Below are 22,568 nucleotides of genomic sequence, written 5' to 3'. Positions count from 1 at the left end.
GGGCCGAAGGGGCTATCTCTCTAAATAAGAAAAGTAAAATAAAAGCTATCAGTCGTAAATCAACTCAAACCCATTAGAGAGATAGAGAGAGACTGTCAGAGAACTTCCTGCATCCAGTCCTGACCCTGTCACACTCAGCAGCTTCTCACCCAGACCCCACTCTCATCAACACTGAACATTGTTACCGAGACCCTTCAAATACTGTTTATAAAAGGGAGAAAAATTCAAACTTTATCACAGCTAGATTGAATAGAACAAAGTTTAATATCTTCTCGTCGTCACTCGGTAACCACATGAGACAGTCCTTAAATCAGTAGCATAAATTATCAGCTGTAAGAATGTTTGTCATTGGGTTGAATCATTTCTGTGTGAGGAATGTTCCAGCATCATAAACCAGGGGAACGTGTTGACTGAGCTGTATCTTCATCTCTCTTCTGGACAGTTCACCCTTCCTTCTGCTCTGATTCACTTTCCCAAAGCGGATCTACAGATTCTCAAATCTGGAGACTGGGTTTTCTTATTTTGTTCCTTTTGATTTTTCTTGCTCCTGAATGATAATATATTCCAACCTCGGATCAACCTTGCCCTGTCTCGCAGTCTTGGTTAAAAGCGACAAATAACGGCAACAACATTCTGAAACATACAACACGGTCACATTCTGCTTCAGTGAGATTAATGCTGAGGCAGTTTCTGTGTCGAATGCGATTGTGAACAAATTTCTCTCAAGGAAATTGTGAGTGATCAAGTATTTGCACTGAATTTCTGTGCAAGAAGGGACAGTTTCAACCAGCCATTCCCAAATCACTTCCTTCACAAAGACAAAGACTGTGCTGTCTTAACGTGTGAATCAACTTCACAAACAAATTTGAACTCGAAGTTCAGGAGAAGACAGAGATGTGAATGATTGACAGTGTAATCTTTAAATCATAATTTTCCGTTTCTTCGTTGAAGTGAGGCTCAACCCTAAGCCACTAGAGATCGCGGAAAGCTACAAACTTGGATCCAGAAAACAGAAAAGTAGTGAAACAGTTGGTGAGTACATTGTGACATTGAAGAATTTATCACCACATTGCAACATTGGCACATTCTTAGACCGTACATTATGAGACAGATTTGTGCTTATATTGGTGGATGAGGAAAGATACTAAACACACAAAATCCCAATTTGAGCTAGTGTGTAAGATTGCTCTTTCCATGGAGATAGCATCAAAGAATGCTCGTGAATTTCATCCTATGCCAGTGACAGTAACACACTTCAGAGGAACTTAAACACACTGGTAAAATGGGCTTTCACACAACAGATAAAATTTTACACAGAGACTTGTGAAGTGATACAGTTTAGGAGGAAGAATGAGACAATGTACACCAATCTTTTTTGATCAAGGTTTGAAAAGGTTGCTAAGAGCAAACAGGACACTTGGCTTTATTAATAGAGGCATAGAGTAAAAGCAAATAAGTTATGCTAAACCTTTATAAAACACTGGGGCTGAATGACCTACTCCTGTACCTCCACGGAAAGCTTCCACTCCAGGCTCGGGCACCCTCTTCAGGATCACTCTCCATACATCCCGCCACTCCACACACGGATATCTCCCTCAGGATCAGATCACAGCTCCACAGTCCTGCCACATCCAGTTGTGAATGGTGGTGGATAATTAAATAACTAACAAGATGAGGAGGCTCCAAAAACATTCACATCCTCAATGATGGTGGTGCTGAGCACGTCAGTGCAAAAGATGAAGCTGAAGCATTTGCAACCATCTTCAGTCAGAAATATTAAGTGGATTTGATCTGTGCTAATTTCAGCTCCTCATGCTCGCTGGTGCCTTGGTTCTCTGGTGCTAATTTCAGAGTAAATCATGCAGCTTGACAATTGGAGCCAAAGAAAAAGACACAGGAGAGGTTGAAAGTGCCAAAACCTGGTATTGAACCAAGAACTGTTTAACTGTTAGTACAGCACGAACTCAACAAAGCTATTTCAACAACACACCAAAGCCAGCATTCTGTCACTGCTTTGGGAGACAATATATACATTAAAGTGTTTGTAAAAAATTACAGAACACAACATGTGAGTAATATTCCCCATTGTTTTCTCAGTACTGATGGACTGTGAAGTGGGAGACAGCCAGAAGTCCCACTGTGCCACACTGACCCTGAGCTGTGAGTGAAATGAGATAAAGTTCAATCTTTAGCAGAGAGATTCTGGAGAGAGGTAAGAGTCCTGAATCAAGGAAAGACTTTCTGACACAATAAAAGCAAAATACTGCAGATGCTGGAAATCTGAAATGAAAACAAAAAGTGCTGGAAATACTCAATAGCTCTGGCAACATCTGTGGTGAGAGAAACAGAGTTAACGTTTCTGGTCTGTGACCTTTCATCAGAACTGACACAGGTTAGAAAAGAATTAGGTTTTAAACAAGTGACGGGGAGGGGCATGTGGGAGAGAACAAAGAGGAAGGTGTTTGATAGGGCAGAGGGCAGGAGAGATTAAATAACAAAGCTGTCCTGGGACAAAGGCAAAGAGTGTGTTAATGCTTGTGGTTGCCTGACACCAGTCATGCTCTGATGTTATTGAACACAATGTTCAATCCACAAGGCTGTAGAGTGCCGAATCAAAAGGTCAGGTGCTGCTCCTCGAGCTTGGGTTGATTTTCACTGGAACACTGGAACAGGCCAAAGACAGAAGTGTTGACATGAGAGCAGGGGAGAGTGTTGAAATGGCAAGCAACCCGAAGCTCAGGATTATGCTTTCGGCCTGAGCAGAGGTGTTCCATCCAATCTGCATTTGGTCTCCCCAGTTTAGAGGAGACCGCATTGTGAGCAGTGAATACAGTATACATAATTGAAAGAAGTACAAGTAAATCGCTGCTTCACCTAAAAGGAGTGTTTGGGGCTTTAGATAATGAGCAGAGAGGAGGGAAAAGGGCAGGTATTATATCTCCTGCGATTGCATGGGAAGGTGCCTTGGGAAGGGGACGAGGTATTGGGGGTAATGGAGGAGTGGACCAGGGTGTCGCGGAGGGAACAATCCCTTCAGAATGCTGACAGGGGATGGGAGGATGCATTTGGTGGTGGCATCACGCTGGAGGTGGCGGAAATGGTGGAGGATGATCCTTTAGATGTGGAGGCAGGTGGGGTGGAAAGTGAGGACAAGGGGAACCCTGTCGCAGATCTGGGAGGGAGGGGAAGGGGGAAGGCAGAGGTTGAGAGTCCTGTCAACTACACTGGGAGGGGGCGGGGTGGGAGTAGTTGAAATCTGGTGATGTTGTTGAATTTAATTTCAAACAATCCTTGAACTCTCTGCTGATGAAGACTGAAAAAGGGAAGAACAACCACACAACAAGGGTCTCAAATCCAAGACCCTGAGATTAAAAGTCTCATGCTCTACCAACTGAGTTAACAAGGCCTGATACAGTACTTCTACTCTGTCTGTTATTGGACGGATGCAGCTGTTGGCTCCACCCCAAGGGCGGGAATTTGTTCCACCAACTATGAAGCAGTTTCCTATCAATTCCCCAGATTATCAGTAAATCCACTTCCAGAAGCCCCAAAGTGTGATATATTCCTCTCACTCATCAATAATAAAACTGAAATCTTTTTACCTTCCAAATTCTGCCATCCATTTTGTCAGTATTTATTTCTCTCTCCTTTTTATTTAGTTCATGCATTTCTTCAGAATTTTTTTTTCAATTATATCTGAGGGAAGAAATGAACAGATCTGGCAGCTCAAAACTGGACATCCATGAGGCACTGTGGGTCATCAGCAGCAGCAGAATTGTATTTAAACACAATATGTTACCTCATGGCCTGGCATATCCCTCACTCTACCATTACCATCAAGCCAAGGGAGCAATAGTGGTTCAATGAAGTGTGCAGGAAGGCATATCAGGAGCAGCACCAAGCAGACCTAAAAATGAGTGAAGCTACAACACAGGATTACTTGCATGTCATATAGCGGAAGCAGCATGCAATAGACAGAGCTGAGTGATCTCACAACCAACAGATCAGATCAAAGCTCTGCAGTCCTGCCACATCCAGTCCTGAATGGTGGTGGATAATTAAACAATTAACAGGAGGACGAGGCTCCACAAATATCCCCATCCTTAATGATAAGGGAGACCAGTATATCAGTGCAAAATACAAGGTTGAATCATTTGCAACCATCTTCAGCCAGAAGTGCCAAGTAGATGATCAATCTCGGCCTCCTCCTGAGGTCCCCAGCATCACAGGTGCCAATCTTCAGCTAAATCCACTTCACTCCACATGATATCAAGAAATGGCTGAAGGCTCTGGATACTGACAACATCCTGGCTGCAGTGCTGAAGACTTGTGCTCCAGAACTAGCCACGCCGCCCGCCAAGCTACAACACTGGCATCTACCCAGCAATGTGGAAAATTGCCCAGGTATGTTCTGTATACAAAAGGCAGGACAAATCCAACCCGGTCAATTCCTGCCCGATCAGCCTCCTCTTGATCATCAGTAAAGTGATGGAAGGTGTCGTTGACAGTGCTATCAAGCAGCACTTACACAGCCATAACCTACTCACCAATGCTCATTTTGGGTTCCGCCAGGGCCACTTAGTTCCTGACCTCATTATGGCCTTGGCCCAAATATGGACAGAAGAGCTGAATTCAGGAGGTGAGGTGAGGTGACAGTGACTGCTCTTGCCAAGGGCATCAAGGAACCCTTGCAGAATTGAAGTCAATGGCAATCAAGGAGAAAAATCTCCACTGGTTGGAGGCATACCTTGCGCAAAGGAATATGGTGCTGGTTGTTGGTGGCCAATCATCTCAGTACCAGACATCGCTCAGGAGTTCCTCAGGGTCGTGTCCTCGGCCCCAACCGTCTTCAGTTGCTTCATCAATAAACTTCCTTCCATCATAAGGTCAGAAGTGGAAATGTTCACTGATGATTGCAAAATGTTCAGTTGCATTAGTAACTCCTCAGATACTGAAGCAGTCCGTGTCCACATGTAGAGAGACCTGGGCAAGATTGGGCTTGGACTGATAAGTGGCAAGTAACATGCACGCCACAAAAATGCCAGGCAATGACCATTTCCAACAAGAGTGAATCTAACCATCTCCCCTTGACAGTCAATGACATTACCATTGCTGAATCCTTCACAATCAACATCCGGGGGGTTACCAATGAGCAGAAACTGAATTGGATCAGTCATATAAATACCGTAGCTACAAGAGCAGGTCAGAAGCTGGGAATTCTGCTGCAAGTAACTCACCTCCTGTCCACCATCTACAAGGCACAAGTCAGGAGTGTGATGTAATACTCCCCACTTGCCTGGATGAGTGGAGCTCCAACAACACCAAAGAAACTCAACACCATCCAGGACAAAGCAGATCACTTGATCAGCACTCCATCCACTACTTTAAATATTCACTTCCTGCACCACCAGTGAACAGTGGCAGCAGTGTGTACCATCTACAAGATGCACTGCAGCAACTCACCAAGCCTCCTTCGACAGCACCTTCCAAACCCCCAACCTCAACCACCTAGAAGGACATTGGATGAATGGGAACACCACCATCTGCAAGCTCCCCTCCAAGTTACACACTGTCCTGACTGGGAACTATATCACCATTCCTTCACTGTCACTGGATCAAAATCTTGGAACTCCCTTCCTAACAGCACTGTGGGTTTACGTACAACACATGGACTGCAGCAGCTCCAAAAAGGCAGCTCACCACCACCTTCTCAAGGGCAATTAAGGATGGACAATAAAGGCTGCGTTTGCTGACAACGCAACCACTAGGTGGCACAACTCGCTTTCTCCCCCTGCTTTGCACCGGCCGCTTCCACCCTCCACAGTCGCTCACTCCAGACCTCGCTGCTCCCCCCCCTACTTCCCTGGCCGATTGTCTCCCGATCATGTCACCCCATTCTCCAGTCGTTCGCTCACTCCCCACCCCCCCTCCCCTCCAGCTGCTAGCTCTCGGCTGCGCTGCTTCCCTTCTCTCGGCCACTTGCTCCCACGTTTGTCCAGTCTCCACGCGCCGCCCGAAGAAGCAAGGTGGGCTGCAAAGTGTGACGTAGGAGTGAGTAGTGAGTGGCCTAGGGGAGGGAAGTGGCACGGCCTAGAGCTAGCGGCTGGAGTGGGGGTTGGGGGGCAGAGAGCAAGCGGCCATAGAGCTGGATGACGCGAGTGGGGAACAATTTTCCAGGGGAGCATCGAGGTGTAGAGCGAGCGGCTGAGGGGAGGAAGCGTCGAGGCCTGGAGCGAGTTGCCGAGGGGGGAGAGCTCCAGCCTCAAAGTCTCCTATTCAGCCGCTTCCTCCAGCTGAGTGAGGGGCTGGATACCTGATGACGCTTTAGCGCACATGTGCGAAGATGGACCAAGCGCGGATATGCGATGATGTTGGCGCTGCGCAATGACATCATCCTCCACATGTGCCACTTAATCCTGGCAAGATGTAGCTGTGCCTATGCACAGCTTGGCACAGTCCGATGCTGCGTTGACAGGAATCACATTGTGTCAGCAGTGCCCACATCCCATGAAAGAATAAAAAAGAGATTTACCACAATGGTAGCAGGGTGAGGGATTTCAGTTATGTGGAGAGATTGGAGAAGCTGGGGTTGTTCTCCTTGCAGCAGAGAAAATTCAGAAAAGATTTGACACATTTGTTCAAAGTCATGAAGTTCTTCAATAGTTTAAATCAGGAGAAACTGTTTCCAGTGGTAAAAGGGTCAGTAAGCAGAGGACACAGATATCAGGTGATTGGCAGAAGAACCAGAGGTGACATGAGGAACCATTTTTTACACAGCAATGTGTTGTGATAAAGAAAGAAAAGACTTGCATTTATATAGCACCTTTCAAGACCACTGGACATATCAAAGCACTTTGTAGACAATGAAATACTTTTGAAGTGTAATCACTGTTGTAATGTCAGAAATGCAGCAGCTAATACCCACAAACAGCAATGTGATAATGACCAACTGATCTGATTGAGGGGCAAATATTGATCACAACACCAGGGAGAATTGCTCTTCACTTGTTTGAAATTGCAGCATGGGATCTTTTACATTCACCCAAACATGCAGACCAGGTCTTGGTTTAACATCACACCTGAAAGGCAGCACCTTCAACACCCTCAGTGCTGCACTGGAGTGTCAGCTGTGAAATCTGAACCCAGAAGCTTGTGATTTCGAGGTGAGTGTGACCAACTGAGCCACAGCTTTTACCTGAGTCTCAATCCTTCTACCAACAGTTTCTCTCTATCGGGTCTGTCACGGCCCCTCATGATTGTGAACACCTCTATCAAATCTCCTCTCTAAAGAGAACAACCCCAGCTTCTCCAATCTATCCACATAACTGAAATCCTAACCACATGTTGCAGAAATCGATTTTTCCTCAAGTTCCTTCTGGTTTTGTGAGTCACCTTAAATCTATAACCTTCGGTTATTGACCTTTCAGCAGTTAGAAACAGTTCCTCAGTATTTACTCTACCTCAAACCTTCAAGGAAGCTCTGCAAAGTAACTGAAAATCAAGTTGTCAGAAGTGGGATTTAAACACATGCCTCCAGTGAAAGCTGCAACCTGAACAGCGAAGCTGAAACCGCTCAGTCACCTCAACTGTTCAGACCTTTTTGACCTCGTCCTCACTTCTGTACTTTGAAAGGTTCACTCAGTTCAGGAACTTGTTCAATGTTGCTGGAATGCTCAGTGACTGGGATATTAACTCCCCCGGGTTTTCCTGAGCTTGTTCTCGGTGTATGGGGATGTTTATCCTGGGCTGTGGAATCTTGCATCCCTGTAATGGACATTAACCCACTGATTGAATCTGTATTCACTGCTTTCCGCTGGTGCTGGGTAATTGCAGAGTGTGGGGCCGGAATGTTGCTGCTTGTCCCGGCCTCACTCACTCTGGGAAAGAGTGAATAATTGATGCGTCTGTTTCTGTATCTGAAATGTGACTTCAATCTGCTGTTATTAACCGAGGCAGCGCTGCAGAAGGATACGTTAATAATCTCTCACTAATCAACTGCAAACAGTCAGAATGTGTAACTTTGAGCAGCGCTTTCTGCACCGTCAGGGCTGGAAAGTTGAGTGAGGGAGAGACACTGTCAGTATCTGAGTGTATACAGCACTGTACAGAGAAAGAGTCAATATACCGGGGCTGAGACACAGTGCATCTTTTCACATTTAATCACAATAATATCCACAGTCAGGAGCTGAAAATGATGAAAAACCGAATAGCAAGAGCAAAATTAAGAAATGTAAGTAATTATAGATTAGCTGATCAGCTTTCACTGTGTTACCTGGTAGTCTACAGTTTTATATTTAATGCTGTCTCCACTGTGGCCAGGGAATGATTTCTTCTCAAAGGCTGAACATTGACAAAACTGCTTGTAATTTAAAATCTTTTAAAAGTAATTCCATGGAGCTAATGGGGCAAAGTCAAATAACTGCACCAATTATAGGAGAGCTGGTTGGTGATGACATGGATGTGTCTGCAGTGTGCAGGACTAGACTGTTTCTATAGATTCACGATGAATATTCCACCCTTTATTTATAACAGTAAAACTGATAGTGGACAATGGCTATTCTGGTTGCAGCAACCTGAAGCTTTAACTCATTAACACCCTACTTTAGGGTAATTTAGAAAGAACAACATGCAGCTCTGTCAGTTAGTATGTTTGTTTGTTAACCCACAATTTGATGGTTCAAGCACATAAATAGATGAGGCTTTATTAACTTAAACTCTTCTACATCTGCTATATTACTCTTGCTGTTGATTTTTCAAAGATAAGGTTAATCAAGTCTTTCTTTATGAAATCCATGCTGACTGTGTTTTATTATTTTTCATTTCCATCTGTATTTTCTACTTTGGAGGATTACAGGATATTATCATTTTTTTAATTCATTCATGGGAGGTAGGTGTCGCTGGCTCGGCCAGCATTTATTATCCATCCCTAATTGCCTTGAGAAGGTGGTGCTGAGCTGCCTTCTTGAACCACTGCAGTCCATGTGCTGCTGTTATGAAGAGAGTTCCAGGATTTTGACCCAGCAACAGTGAAGGAACGGTGATACAGTTACAATTCAGGATGGTGTGTGGCTTGGAGGGGAACTTGCAGGTTGTGGTGTTCCCATGCATCTGCTGCCCTTGTCCTTCTAGGTGATAAAGGTCACGGGTTAGGAAGGTGCTGTCTCAGGAGCCTTGGCACATTGCTGCAGTGCATCTTGTGGATGGTACACACTGCTGCCACTGTGTGCCAGTGATGGAGGGCATGAATGTTGTAAATGGGGTGCCAATCAAGCGGGCTGCTTTGTCCTGTTGAGTTTCTTGAGTATTGTTGGAGCTGCACCCAGCCAGACAAGTGGAGAGTATTCCATCACACTCCTGACTTGTGGACAGGCTTTGGGGAGTCAGGAGGTGAGTTACTTGCCGCAGGATTCCTAGTCTCTGACCTGCTCTTGTAGCCATAATATTTATATGGCTACTGCAGTTCAGTTTCTGCTCAATGGTAACCCCCAGGTTGTTGAGAGTGGGGGATTCAGCGATGGTAATGCCATTGAATATCAAAGGGAGATGGTTAGATTCTCTCTTGTTTGGGATGGTCATTGTCTGGCAGTTGTGTGGTGAGAATCTTATACATCTTTATTGTAGGGTACTCTATTGTACTGTTGAGTGACTACACTTGAAAAGTCCTTCCTTCATTGGCTGTAAAAGGGTTTGCAATGTCCTGTGGTCGTGAAATGCAAGTCTTGCTTTTTCCATTGTTATCAGTGTCATTGTGATCAAAAGATAGGATTCATGAGCACAAAGTTTAAATCAATTTTGATTAAAATAATGTAAAAGCATCTGTATTTTTGCACTGTACTTAATAATCTCCATCTTCCTATCCTTACCAAGTACAATGTCTTTGACCCTGAAATTGATTCCACAATCGCAGTCCCTCAGACAATTTCAGCCCAGTTCTGATGAAAGATCACAGATCTGAAACGTTAACTCTGTCTCTCTCTCCACAGATGCTGCCAGACCTGCTGAGTATTTCCAGCATTTTCTGTTTTTATTTCAGATTTCCAGTATCTGCAGTATTTTGCTTCTGTGTTACTTTGAAAGTTAAAACTGACCCACCTGTCTACAATTCACACTGGGGTCTCCCATGAAATGATTCTGTATAATGTTGATGTAATGAATACAGACTCCGAGCACAGAGCTTCCTGTGGGGAATTGGGGATATGAAAACCAGCAGACTCTGCAGGAATTTCCACTGGGAGCACAAATTCACAAAATCTACCTTTTATATATCGATTCATTTTGATTGTCCTTCTGGAAAATTATTTTGAAGCAATTTAAACATCAACCCACAGCTCCATGACTGGGTCAATTATGAGGTCATCCTCTGACAGGTCATGTGACAGCTGGAGCCACAAGACATCAGAATCAGATTTGTGACTGGATTAAAACCCGGAATCCTGTCATAATGACTTTTCAAATAAAGCTGTTGCTGTTTGAAAACACAGCAGTTAAACTTTCTGCCTGACCATGAGGGGAGCTAGGGAGAAATTTACAAAACTAAATCCTTTTACAAAATAGTTCAAAAATCATTCACTGAAAAATCATGTGAGGATTCATATGCAGGAGAGAAACAAGCAGAATACAGAAAGTACAGAGGAGAGCTGAAAAAGGAAATGAGATCAGCAAGAGAATGTATGAGAAAAGATTAGCAGGTCACATAACTGGGAACACTGAAGTCTTTTACCAACATATGGACAGTCAATGAAAGGGTGGGTCAATTAGGAGATCCTGTGGAGGCAGAGGGTGTGGCTGAGGTACTAATTAAGTACATTTCATCTGTCATCACAAAACAAACGGGTGCTGCAAATGTCACAGTAAAGGAGGAGGAAGTGGAGAATTTGGAGGGGATGAAAATAGATAAAGAGGAGACAATTACAAGGTTAGCAGTGCTCACACCTGTCTACAGGTCACCCGGTCTGGATGGGCTGCATCCTGGGTTGCTGAGGGAAGTCAGGGTGGAAATAGCAGAGACTCGAACCACAATCTTTCAATCCTCCTTGAATATGGGAATGATGCCAGAGGACTGGAGGATGGAGGTAAGCTTGGGTAGTTCGATCTTAGTTTAACTTGACCATTTTTATAATGTATCCATTGTCATAACTAACAACGTTAAGAAAGCCATTTTATAATGAACACATGACCAAAGGAACCATTTTGTGTTCAGTACTAACGTTTATATCCTGTATAATTAATGAGTAGCTACCCATCCTGAAACAGATGATTGTAAAAGTAATGAACCTTGATTGAGTTATAATTAATGAATCAATAAACATTTTAGAGAGAATGGGTTTTCATTTAAAGTTAGTTCAATCTAATTACTGTGAGTTTCTGTGTCTGTGTGGGAAAGGACAGTTTCAGCTAAATGTATTCAAACAATGGACCTTTCTCGGACCCCTGATAAAACCCATGGTATGGTACATCGTGACCTTCAAGAGTCTAGATTTAATGAACAGGAAACTTGTTTCAGATCAGATTGGGAGACAGTGTGAAACCACTCCATTGTACTCATGTCTGAGATTCTGAGGACAGGTGACTGTTAGTGGAAGACATTATTAAGAACTAATTAAATGTACCTAGCAACAGCTAAGACCAATTATTATTTTACATGGTGGTGTGATGGCCATCCAGGGGTTAAAAGTAGGGATCTTGTAAGGTTTCAGTGTGCAGGAACACTAGAAGATCTCAGGGGTAAAGACTCAGATCATCAACCAAGTTCTCCACCTGATGAGGGATCTAGGCTGGACAAAGAGGACCGTGACGCTCTGAGACCAAGCTCGACCAGTCCCCAGAGCTGTAAAGTTATATTCCCCAAGTTTGTTAAGTATAATTTTACTTTCAATTATTAAGTACTATTTTACTCTCAGTAAAAGTTCTGGACTTATTAATCAAGTATCCTGTTGCTTTAATTGGTTAAAGTCATGCCCAAAGTGATTGTCTGCAATAGACTTTCCAGAATTAAAAGATAAGTCTGCAAGGGTTGTGAATATTACAGCCCTGTTTAAAAAGAGAGATAAACCCAGGAACTACAGACCAATTAGTCTAATGTCGGTGGTGGGGAAACTTTTAGAGACAATTATCCAGGAGGAAATTAACTGTCACTTGGTAGAACATGGGCTAATAAATGACAGCCAGAACAGATTGGTTCACAGAAGATTGTGTCTGAAATAATTAATAAATTAATTTCTTTGATGAAGTTTCAGAGAGAGTTGACGAGGGTGGTGAGGTTGATGGTCCGTGTCTGGACATCAAAATTGTGTTTGAAAAGATACCACAAACTAGACTTGGGGCAGCACAATGGCACAGTGGTTGGCACTGCAACCTCACAGCTCTCGCAACCCAGGTTCAGTTCTGGGTACTGCCTGTGCAGAGTTTGCAAGTTCTCCCTGTGACTGTGTGTGTTTCTGCTGGGTGCTCCGGTTTCCTCCCACAAGCAAAGACTGCAGGTTGATAGGTAAATTGGCTGTTGTAAATTGCTCCTAGTGTAGGTAAGAGAATGGTGGGGATGTGGTAGGGAATATGGGATTATGGTGTAGGATTACTATAAATGGGTGGTGGTTGGTCAGCACAGACTCAGTGGGCGGTAGGGCTTGTTTCAGTTTTGCATCTCTCTTTGACTTGCTAACAAAATTCAAGCAGATGGGATTAAAGGGGCAGTGGCAGTGTGGATCCAAAATTGGCTGCAGGGTAAAAAGTAGGGTGAATGCTTGTTTTTCAGAATGGAGGGAGTTATACAGTAATGTCCTTGTTGTTGCAATATGTTCAATGTCAGACCCCGAGCTGTCCGAGGGATGGGGCAATTTGTGATGTTCCTGTGGTTGCAATATTTGCAGTGTCTGACCTTGATCTGTCACAGGGACGTGGCATTTATGAGGTCCCTGTGGGGTGCTGTTTGTTTGGTGTATCACACTGACCTGTCCCAGAGAGCGGGAAGGTTGTGATGTCCTTGTGGGTTGCAATCTGTTCAGTGTCTGACTCTGATCTGGACCAGAGATGGGGCAGTGTGTGATATCCTTGTGCATGTCATACAGGCCCACTGGTGTGTGGTTCCATCCTGATGCCAAGAAACAGAGCCCCATCTCTGGGCAAAAAGTCTCACTTCTCAAGGGGTGTCTCGAGAAGACACAGTGGCGCAGTGGTTAGCACCGCAGCCTCACACCTCTAGTGACCCGCGTTCGATTCTGGGTACTGCCTGTGCAGAGTTTACAAGTTCTCCCTGTGACTGCTTGGGTTTCTGGCGGGTGCTCTGGTTTCCTCCCACAGCCAAAGACTTGCAGGTTGATAGGTAAATTGGCCATTGTAAATTGCCCCTAATGTAGGTAGGTGGTAGGGGAATTGAGGGGATGTGGTAGGAATATGGGATTAATGTAGGATTAGTATAAATGGGTGGTTGATGGTCGGTACAGACTCGGTGGGCTGGAAGGACCTGTTTCAGTACTGTATCTCTAAATAAATAAATAAGAAGGCTGAGGCAGTAAACCTGGACAGTAAATCCGGAGTGGAGTCCTGGAGGCGGTTACCTGTGACTTATCAGGCAGTTTTCCAGCAACTCCTACAGCAGAACTGGTAACAAACAGTACTGGTTTTTCCTTTCCTTTGGACAATACGAGCAATGCTGAGAGGGGGTCCTGATGCTCAGGGTCTCCATACTGTTTGCCCAGGCCTGTGCCCTAGAGAGGACACTCCAGCTTCGTGGTTAAACATGAGCACAACCCGGGAATAAACAGTTACTGATTATAAGCTCTCATTCAATTGGTGTAGAGTATGAGCGGCAGGGGTTACTTCGGACAGTGGGAGAGCTCTTAGTGTCTCATTGGATAGCTACCATTCACTCCAAGCTGGGCAGCCCCCAGTCAGTTAGGTGCTGTGAAGCCACGACCTGCTTGCTTCAATGGGTGCTTGGAGCTGAGAGAGTCATCTCTCAACAGGCGGATCGATAATCTATGCACCAAGAAAAACAAACTCAACAAAGAAGACACCAGTCCTTCGCATCACAAGCTGGAATGTAAGGACCATGTGTCCTGGCCTTACCGACAACCTTCTGCAGGTTGATGACACACACAAGACAGCTGTGATCGACAAGGAACTCACAAGGCTCAATGTGGACATTGCTGTGCTGCAAGAAACTAGACTCGTTCAAAGTGGATCCCTCAAAGAGAAACACTACACCTTCTTCTGGCAGGGGAAAGCCCAAGAGGCAACTCGTGAGCATGGAGTGGGTTTCACAGTAAAATACACGCCACTTCAGATGAGTGAACCACCCACAGTAGGCTCAGAGAGACTTCTTACTCTTCACTTGTCAACAAGTGTGGGCCCAGTTAATCTCATGTGCATCTATGTCCCGACACTCACCTCCACCCCAGATGTCAAGGATCAATTCTATGTGACACTTGACACTGCCATCAGTAGAATTCCCAGCACTGAGGGACTGTACCTTCTAGGAGACTTCAACTCAAGCTTGGGTACTGACTACACAGCTTTGCCAATGTGCATAGGGCACCAGGGGATTGGCAAGATGAACAAAAATGGACAGAGGTTGCTGGAGCTATGCTGTCACCATGGATTCTGTGTGATGAACAGCTACTTCCAGGTCAAGCTGTGCTACAAGGTTTCCTGGAGACGTCTGAGATCACACCACTGGCACCAGCTAGACCTTATCTTCACCAGACATAACACCCTCAGCAGTGTCCTCATCACTCGCAGCTATCACAGCGCTGACTGTGACACTGACCACTCCCTGGTGGGTAACAAGGTCAGGCTTCAGCCAAGGAAGCTTCATCCATCCATGATGAAAGCTCGTCTTCTGATCAACACTTGCCGAACCACTGACCCAGAAAGGACCCAGGAGTTCCTCAACATCCTCGATCAGGCTCTTTCAGACAACAATGCTCAAGGCCTCAGTGCAGTGTCAAAGTGGAATCATCAGCACACCACCATCTATAACTCTGCACTCACTGTGTATAGGAAAAGAGATGGGAGGAATGCTGACTGGTTTGAGGCTTATTGGACTGAAATGGAGTCAGTTACTGTAACTAAGAGGAGAGCCCTCATGAACTACAAACAAGTCCCCAGCAAACAACATCTAAATGCTCTCAGAGCTGCCAGAAACAAGTCTCTGCAGACTGCTCGGCACTGCACCAATCAATACTGGTTAAAACTCTGCTGATGAATCCGGGGATGCTAGAGGGATGTATGAAGGAATGAAGAAAGCAATGGGCCCAGTAGTAACTAAATCAGCACCTTTTGAAGACAAAGAGAGGGGTGATCATCACTGAACCTAACAAGCAGATGGAAAGGTGAGTGGAGCATTACCTTGAACTCTACATAACGGAGAACATTGTCATTGAAGTAGCTCTCAGTGCCATTCCAGACTTCCCTGTCATGGAGGAACTGGACAGTGAGTCCTCCATAGTCGAGCTCAACAAGGGCTCAAAACATGCGTGATGCAAACATTGTCACCTTGTACAAAATTAAGGGGGATCGCAGTGACTGCAGCAATTATCGGAGCCAGCTACTCAGTTCCACTCACCTGCTCGATCCCTTTCCTCCTGCAAGTTCCTTTGCTTCAGGTATCCATCCAATTTCCTTTTCAAATCATTGATTGTCTCTACTTCCACCACACTCGTGGGTCAGGACATTACCACTCACAGCATAAAAAAATTCCACCTCACCCAAGGATGGGAAATATTTATATCTTCTATATTTAGCTTATTCTCTATCTCTACGAGAATAGAATGGCAGTCAACATGAAAGGGAACCCAAAAATCTTCGAGCAGTATATAAATAATAAGCAGGTAGTCAGTGGTGAAGTGGGCCCCATGAGGGACAAAGAGGGTAATATATACTTAGAGCTGCAGGGCAATGTTAATCTAGTTAATAAGTACCTTGTATCAATGATCACTAAGGAAGTGGAATTTGACAAAATATCAGTAGAAGTGGAGAGTGTAGAGGCAATGGAGAGGGTACAAATTGAGAGAGGGAGGTACTAAAAAGGCTGGTTATGCTTCAGGAAGATAAATTACCTGGTCCGGATGGCTTTCATCCCAGATTGCGAAAGGAAATGTGGATGCAGATAACAGAAAGGCTTTCTATAATCTTCCAATCTTCCCTGAATACGGGGGAGGTGTCAGAGGATTAAACAGTTGCAAATGTGACACCCTTATTCAAGAAAGGGTGTATGGACAGTCCGGCTAACTACAGGCCAGTTAGATTAACAGCAGTGGTGGGTAAGGTTTCAGAAAGAACAATCAGGGAAAAAATCAACCGTCACTTGTAGAGATTTGAGTTAATTAAGGAGAGTGAGCATGGATTTATAAATGGGAGTTCATGCTTGACTAATCTAACTGCATTTTTTGATGAACTAACAGAGAAGGTTTATGAAGGGCATGCAGTGGATGTTGTTTATGTGGATTTTAAGAAACGACACATAAAAGGGTGATTAACAACATTGAGGTTCATGGAATAGGAGGGTCAGTGTCCAATTGGATAGAAAATTGGCTTAAGGACAGAAAACAGCAAGTCGTAATAAATGATTCATTCTCAGACTGGAAGGTTGTCGACAGTGCTGTTCCCCAAGGGTCACTGCTGGAACCACTGCTTTTTACTTGCGACAGATAAATGACTTGGATCTTGGAATATAGAGTAGAATCTCAAAATATGCCGATAACACCAAACTTGGAGAAGTGGCAAACAGTGAGGATGAAATGAACCACCTGCAACAAGACAGTGATAGGCTAGCAGAAGGGGCAGACAGGTGCAGATGGATTTTAATAGTGACTAGTGTGAGGTGATGCATTTTAGCAGAAGGAATAGGGAGAGGCAATATATACTTAATGGCACAGTTCTAAAGAGTGCGCAGGAATAGAGGGACCTGTTCACTGAACAATGAACAACGTGAACAATTACTTCTTGTTGTGTGCTCTCAGATTTGTCACCTTCACTGGACTGGAGTGAGGTGACATCTACTGGCAGGAAGCAAGAACTGCAATCAAGCAGCAGAAATTCCATCGTCTGTCAGGGTGAAAGAAACATTGCAATGTGAGGAAATAGTGAATGGGTTTGATTGGGTTGATGGAGGCATGATTCCACTTGTGGTGGAGTCCAAAGCAAAGACCAGAAATATAAAATTGTCGTTATTAAAAGATATGAGGAATTCATGATAAATGTATTTTGGTAGTGAGTGGGTGGAATCCAGATAAAATAGAAAGTGAGATTGGGTGGACAGAAGCAGTGTGAAAGGATGGCTCAAACAAAAGGTAAACGCCCTGAAAGGTGAACTCTGTTTCTCTCTCCACAGATGCTGCCAGAGTTTCTGAACATTTCCAACACTTTCTGTTTTTATTTCAGAATTTGCAAGATGTTGCTTTGCTCTGAAAAAAAAATGGATGGTCGGCTTTGGCTGCCAGTGAAATTCCACAGGAGCTAAAAGGAAGTGGCATGTTGATCTAGGGGTATGATTCTTGCTTCGGGTGAGTGATTAATTAATGTGTGAGAGATCCTGGGTTCAAATCCTGGACATGCCCTTCCTCTTTGGCATTTTTAGTTTAAGGTCGTCGATTGGTTTCAGCCTTGCAGAAGGCGGAATTGATTTCCATATGGAGCCTGCTTGAGGACCAGAGAGCTGGATTCAAAGAGCTTGATTAACTAAATGTACAGATAGCCAAGTGGGAATATAAAGTTTTTGCAGCAATTGTGACCTGACTCCAAAAACAACAGGACTGGGTTCTGGACTGGAATGGAATCGAATTCTTCAGTGTTTCTGCTGTTTGGCTTGCATCGACTCATCGATTTTCTTGTTTTTCACTTTGTCGATGCCTTTGAATAATTGTGGATCCTTCTTCAGGGTGTCTTCTTTCACCAGGTAGTTCTGACCTCTGATGATGATGATCGTAATGAGCTTCAACTCACTGATAGTTTTGGAACTGAACAGATTTCCTTTGCTTGAGTCTATAACATGGAACTCAGTCTGACATGTGGACCCATGGGAGGATTTGAATGCCACCCCTGCGTTGGAGAATACAGTTGCATCCATCCAATAAGAGAGCGAGTAGAAGTGACAGTTCAGTCAGTCAAACATTAAACTTTTAATTTCAGGGTGGTGAGTTTGAGTGCCATTTTGTTTTTCCCTTTTTTAAGGCTTCATTAACAGAGAGTACAAGGAGTGTTTGAAATGAAATTCAGCAAAAGTATGAGAAAGTCTCACTTTGATTCGGGACTCTTATCTCTCTGCAGCATCTCGCTGTGAAAGATTGAACTTCATCTCATTTCATTCCCAGCTCGGGGTCAGTGCGGCTCAGTGGGACTTCTGGCTGTCTCCTGCTTCACAATCCATCAGTGCTGAGAAAGCAATGGGGAATATTATTCACGGCTCTGTAACCTGAGGACACCGATTTAAGGTGAATGGCAAAAGAACCAAAGGCAACAGCGAGTGGTTAAGATCTGATATGCACTGCTTGAGAGTGTGATGGAGGCTGATTCAACCATGGCTTTCAAAATGGTATAAGATAATTATCTGAAGTGGAAAAATTGCATGTTTTCATGGAATACATGAGTCTGTGGCATGAGCTGAGTTGCTCGTGCATAGAAGCAGCACAAGCACAATGAACTGAATGGCTTCCTTTTGTTCTGTAACTATTCTATGATCTATGATTCTTTTCAGAGTGAAATCAACACTCACATACAAGAAACTGACAGGTACACTGTAAACTTTGCATTACCAGACAAGAAATTGACAGATACAGTGTGAAACCCACAGTCACGTAGCAGCAGTTGGCAGGTAACGTGTAAAAATCTTTCTTTCATATCCCAACTGCAAGGTACAAAGGAAATTAGGTACAAACCCAGGCTCACACTTCAAAGACTGAGAGATACAAAGCAAAACACATATTCACCTACAAGTACAGAGACGAAGACACACTCAGAGGAGGTGCAGATTAAAGACACATGCATGTAACAGAAACTGATAGGGATAGAATCAAACCCTTTCTCACTTCTCAGAAACTGATAGATATAGACAAAAGCTGATGCTCACATACAAGTTGTTGAAAGATATGTGGTGAAACTCACAGAGCAATAGCAGAAACAAACAGGTACTGAATAATACCCACAGTCACAGACCAAAAACTGAAATATACTGAGTTAAACACCACTTTCTCACACCAGAAACTCATGGCTACAAAGTGAAGCTGACTCTATCCTCCCAGGCACTGACAGGTGCAAAAGAAAACACTCACGACGATTCCAGGACATGAAATGTACGGAATAAAACCTTTCAGCTGAAAGAATAGCATTAATGACAGGTGTGATACCCAGAATGCTCAGCGGCCTAGAATCCGCCCTATCTGTGACAGGAGCGGGGCGCGCAGGCGCGGTAGAGACAGCTCTGTCAGCAGCAAGAGCTGCGGAAACGGAGTTGGAGCGGGATATTCACAAAGTGCGAGAAGACTTTGCGGGCTCACACAGCTGGAGCAGGGCCTCAGGCCACAATAGCATGGAACAATCCCATCTGTATCCCTGCGGATGGCGGTGGTGAAGCTTTTCCCGGTGAGGCTTCCCGAAACGGCGTCGAGAAATGGAAAAGAATTGGGGACTGGGCAGGGAGCGTCTCTAAATGAATAAAATTAGGGTACTGGTCAGGGAGCGTCTGTAAATGGATAAGAATTGGGGACTGGGCAGGGAGCGTCTCTAAATGAATAAAATTAGGGTACTGGTCAGGGAGCGTCTGTAAATGGATAAGAATTGGGGACTGGGCAGGGAGCGTCTGCAAATGGATAAGAATTGGGGGACTGGGCAGGGAGCGTCTCTAAATGAATAAGATTTGGGTACTGGGCAGGGAGTGTCTATAATTGAATAAGAGTTGGAGACTGGGCAGGGAGCGTTTCTAAATGAATAAGATTTGGGGACTGGGCAGGGAGCATCGATAAATGCTTAAGAATTGGGGACTGGTTCGGGAGCGTTTTTTTATTCGTTCGTGGGATGTGGGCGTCGCTGGCTCGATCTCAGCTCGAGTAATGTGTCCAGTTCTGGGCACCAGGCTTTAGAAAGGACATCAAAGCTTCTGAGACAGTTCAGAGGAGATTTACTAGAATGATACCAGAGATGAGGGGTGTCAGTTCTCTGGACAGGCTGGTGAAGCTGGGATTGTTCTCCTCAGAGTAGAGAAGGTTAAGGGAAGATTTAATAGAGGTGTTCAGAATCATGAAGGATTTTCATAGGGTAGAGAGGGAGAAACTGTTTCCACTGTCCTGGGGGGTCAGTAACCAGAGGACACAGATTTAAAATAATTGGCCAAAGATGTCAAGGGGAGGTGAGGAGAGATCTTTTTACCCAGTAACTGATTCGGATTTGGAATGAATTGTCTGACAGGGTGGTGGAAACAGATTCAATTATAACTTTCATAAAGGAATTGGACAAATATTTCAAAGTGAAATTCTCCAGTATTATGGGGAAATAGGCAGGGGGTTGGACTAATTGCATCTTTTTGTCAGAGAGTCAGCAGAGGCACAATGGGGCCAAATGGCCTCCTGTGCTGGATGATTCGATGAACATAAGAACGAGGAGCCGGAGTCGGCAAGTCAGCCACTCGAGCCTGCTCTGCCATTCAATACAATCATGGCTGATCTCATCACGGCAGTTCTTGTTTCTTGCCAGTAGATGTCACTTCACTCCAATACAGTGAAGTTTACAAATCGGAGAGAGACACAACAGGAAATAATTGTTCACATTATATTGAATGTGTGGGATTTAGAAATACTAGGAGTGGAGACGAGTTATTACTTGTCTGCTCGATCCCCATAGCCCTGTAAAATTATTTCCTTCAAGTGCCCATTCAAATTCCTTTTGTAATCCTCGATTGTCTCCATTTCCACCGCCCTCGTGGGCAGCGAGTTACAGATCATCACCAATCAGTGGAAGAAAGTTCTTGCGCACATTCCCCCTGTACCTCCTGTCCAAAACCTTCAATCTGTGTCCCCTAGTCCTTGTACCAATAGTTAACGGGAACAATGTTTCCTTGCCAACTTATTTAAAACTGTCATAGCCGAAAACACATCTATCAATTCTCCCCTCACTCTCCTTTGATGCAGGTAGAACAACCCTAGCTTTTCCAATCTAACCTTGTAACTAAAATCCTCCATCCCTGGATCCATTCTGGTGAATTTCCTCTGCATCCTCTCAAGGACGCTCACATTCTTTCTTAAGTGTGGTAAGCAAAACTGGAAGCAACACGCCAACTGGGGCCTAACCAGAGCTTTATAATGGTTCAGCATAACTTCCCTGCTTTGTACTCAATGCCTCTTTTTTTCAAGCCCAAGATCCCATATGCTTTGCTAACCACTCTCGCAATATGTCTTGCCACCTTCAAAGATTGATGCACATGAACCCCAAGTCCCTCTATTCCAACACACACTTTAGAACTGTGCCATTAAGTAAATATTGCCTCTCCCTATTCCTTATGCCAAAATACATCACCTCACACTTGTCACTATTAAATTCCATCTGCCACCTGTCTGCCCATTCTGCTAGCCTATCATTGTCCTGTTGCAGGCAGTTCATATCATCCTCACTCATTGCCACTCCTCCAAGTTTGTTGTCATCGGGATATTTTGAGATTCTACTCAATATTCCAAGATCCAAGTCACTTATCTTTAGCAAAAAAAGCAGTGGTTCTAGCACTGACCCTTGGGGAACACCTCTGTCGACTATCCTCCAGTCTGATAAAGAATCATTTCATAAGACTCCCTGTTTTCTGTCCTTAAACCAATTTTCTATCCAATTGGACACTGTCCCTCCTATACCACGAACCTCAATTTTGTAAACCACACTTTTATGTGGTACCTTGTCAAACGCTTCCTTAAAATCCATATAAACAACATCCACTGCATTCCCTTCATCAACCTGCTCTGTTAGTTCATCAAAAAATGCAGTTAGATTAGTCAAGCATGAACTCCCATTTATAAATCCATGCTCACTCTACTTAATTAACTCAAACCTCTCCAAGTGACTGTTGATTTTTTACCCTGATTATTCTTTCTAAAACCTTACCCACCGCTGCTGTTAATCTAACTAGCCTGTAGTTAGCCGGACTGTACTTACACCCTTTCTTGAATAAGGGCGTCGCATTTGCCACTGTTTACTCCTGGCACCTCCCCCGTATCCAGGGAAGATTGGAAGATTATGGCAAATTCTTCCATTATCTGCATCCGCATTTCCTTTCGCAACCTGGGATGCCAGCCATCCAGACCAGGTGATTTATCTACCCTAAGCACAGCCAGCCTTTTTAGTACCTCCCTCTCTCAATTTGTACCCTCTCCATTGACTCTACTCTCTTCACTTTGACTGATATTTTGTCAAATTCCACTTCCTTAGTGATCACTGATATAAAGAACTCATTAAGTAGATTAACATTGCCCTGCACCTCTAAGCTTATATTATCCTTTTTGTCCCTAATAGGCCCGACTCAACCTCTTACTACCCACTTATCATTTACATGCTGCTCGAAGATTTTTGGGTTTCCTTTCATGTTGACTGCCAGTCTA

The sequence above is a fragment of the Heterodontus francisci genome, chromosome 35 (assembly GCF_036365525.1).
Source record: "Heterodontus francisci isolate sHetFra1 chromosome 35, sHetFra1.hap1, whole genome shotgun sequence".
NCBI lineage: Eukaryota > Metazoa > Chordata > Chondrichthyes > Heterodontiformes > Heterodontidae > Heterodontus > Heterodontus francisci.
The sequence above is the reverse complement of the archived record's forward strand: the minus strand, read 5'-3'. Positions refer to the sequence as shown.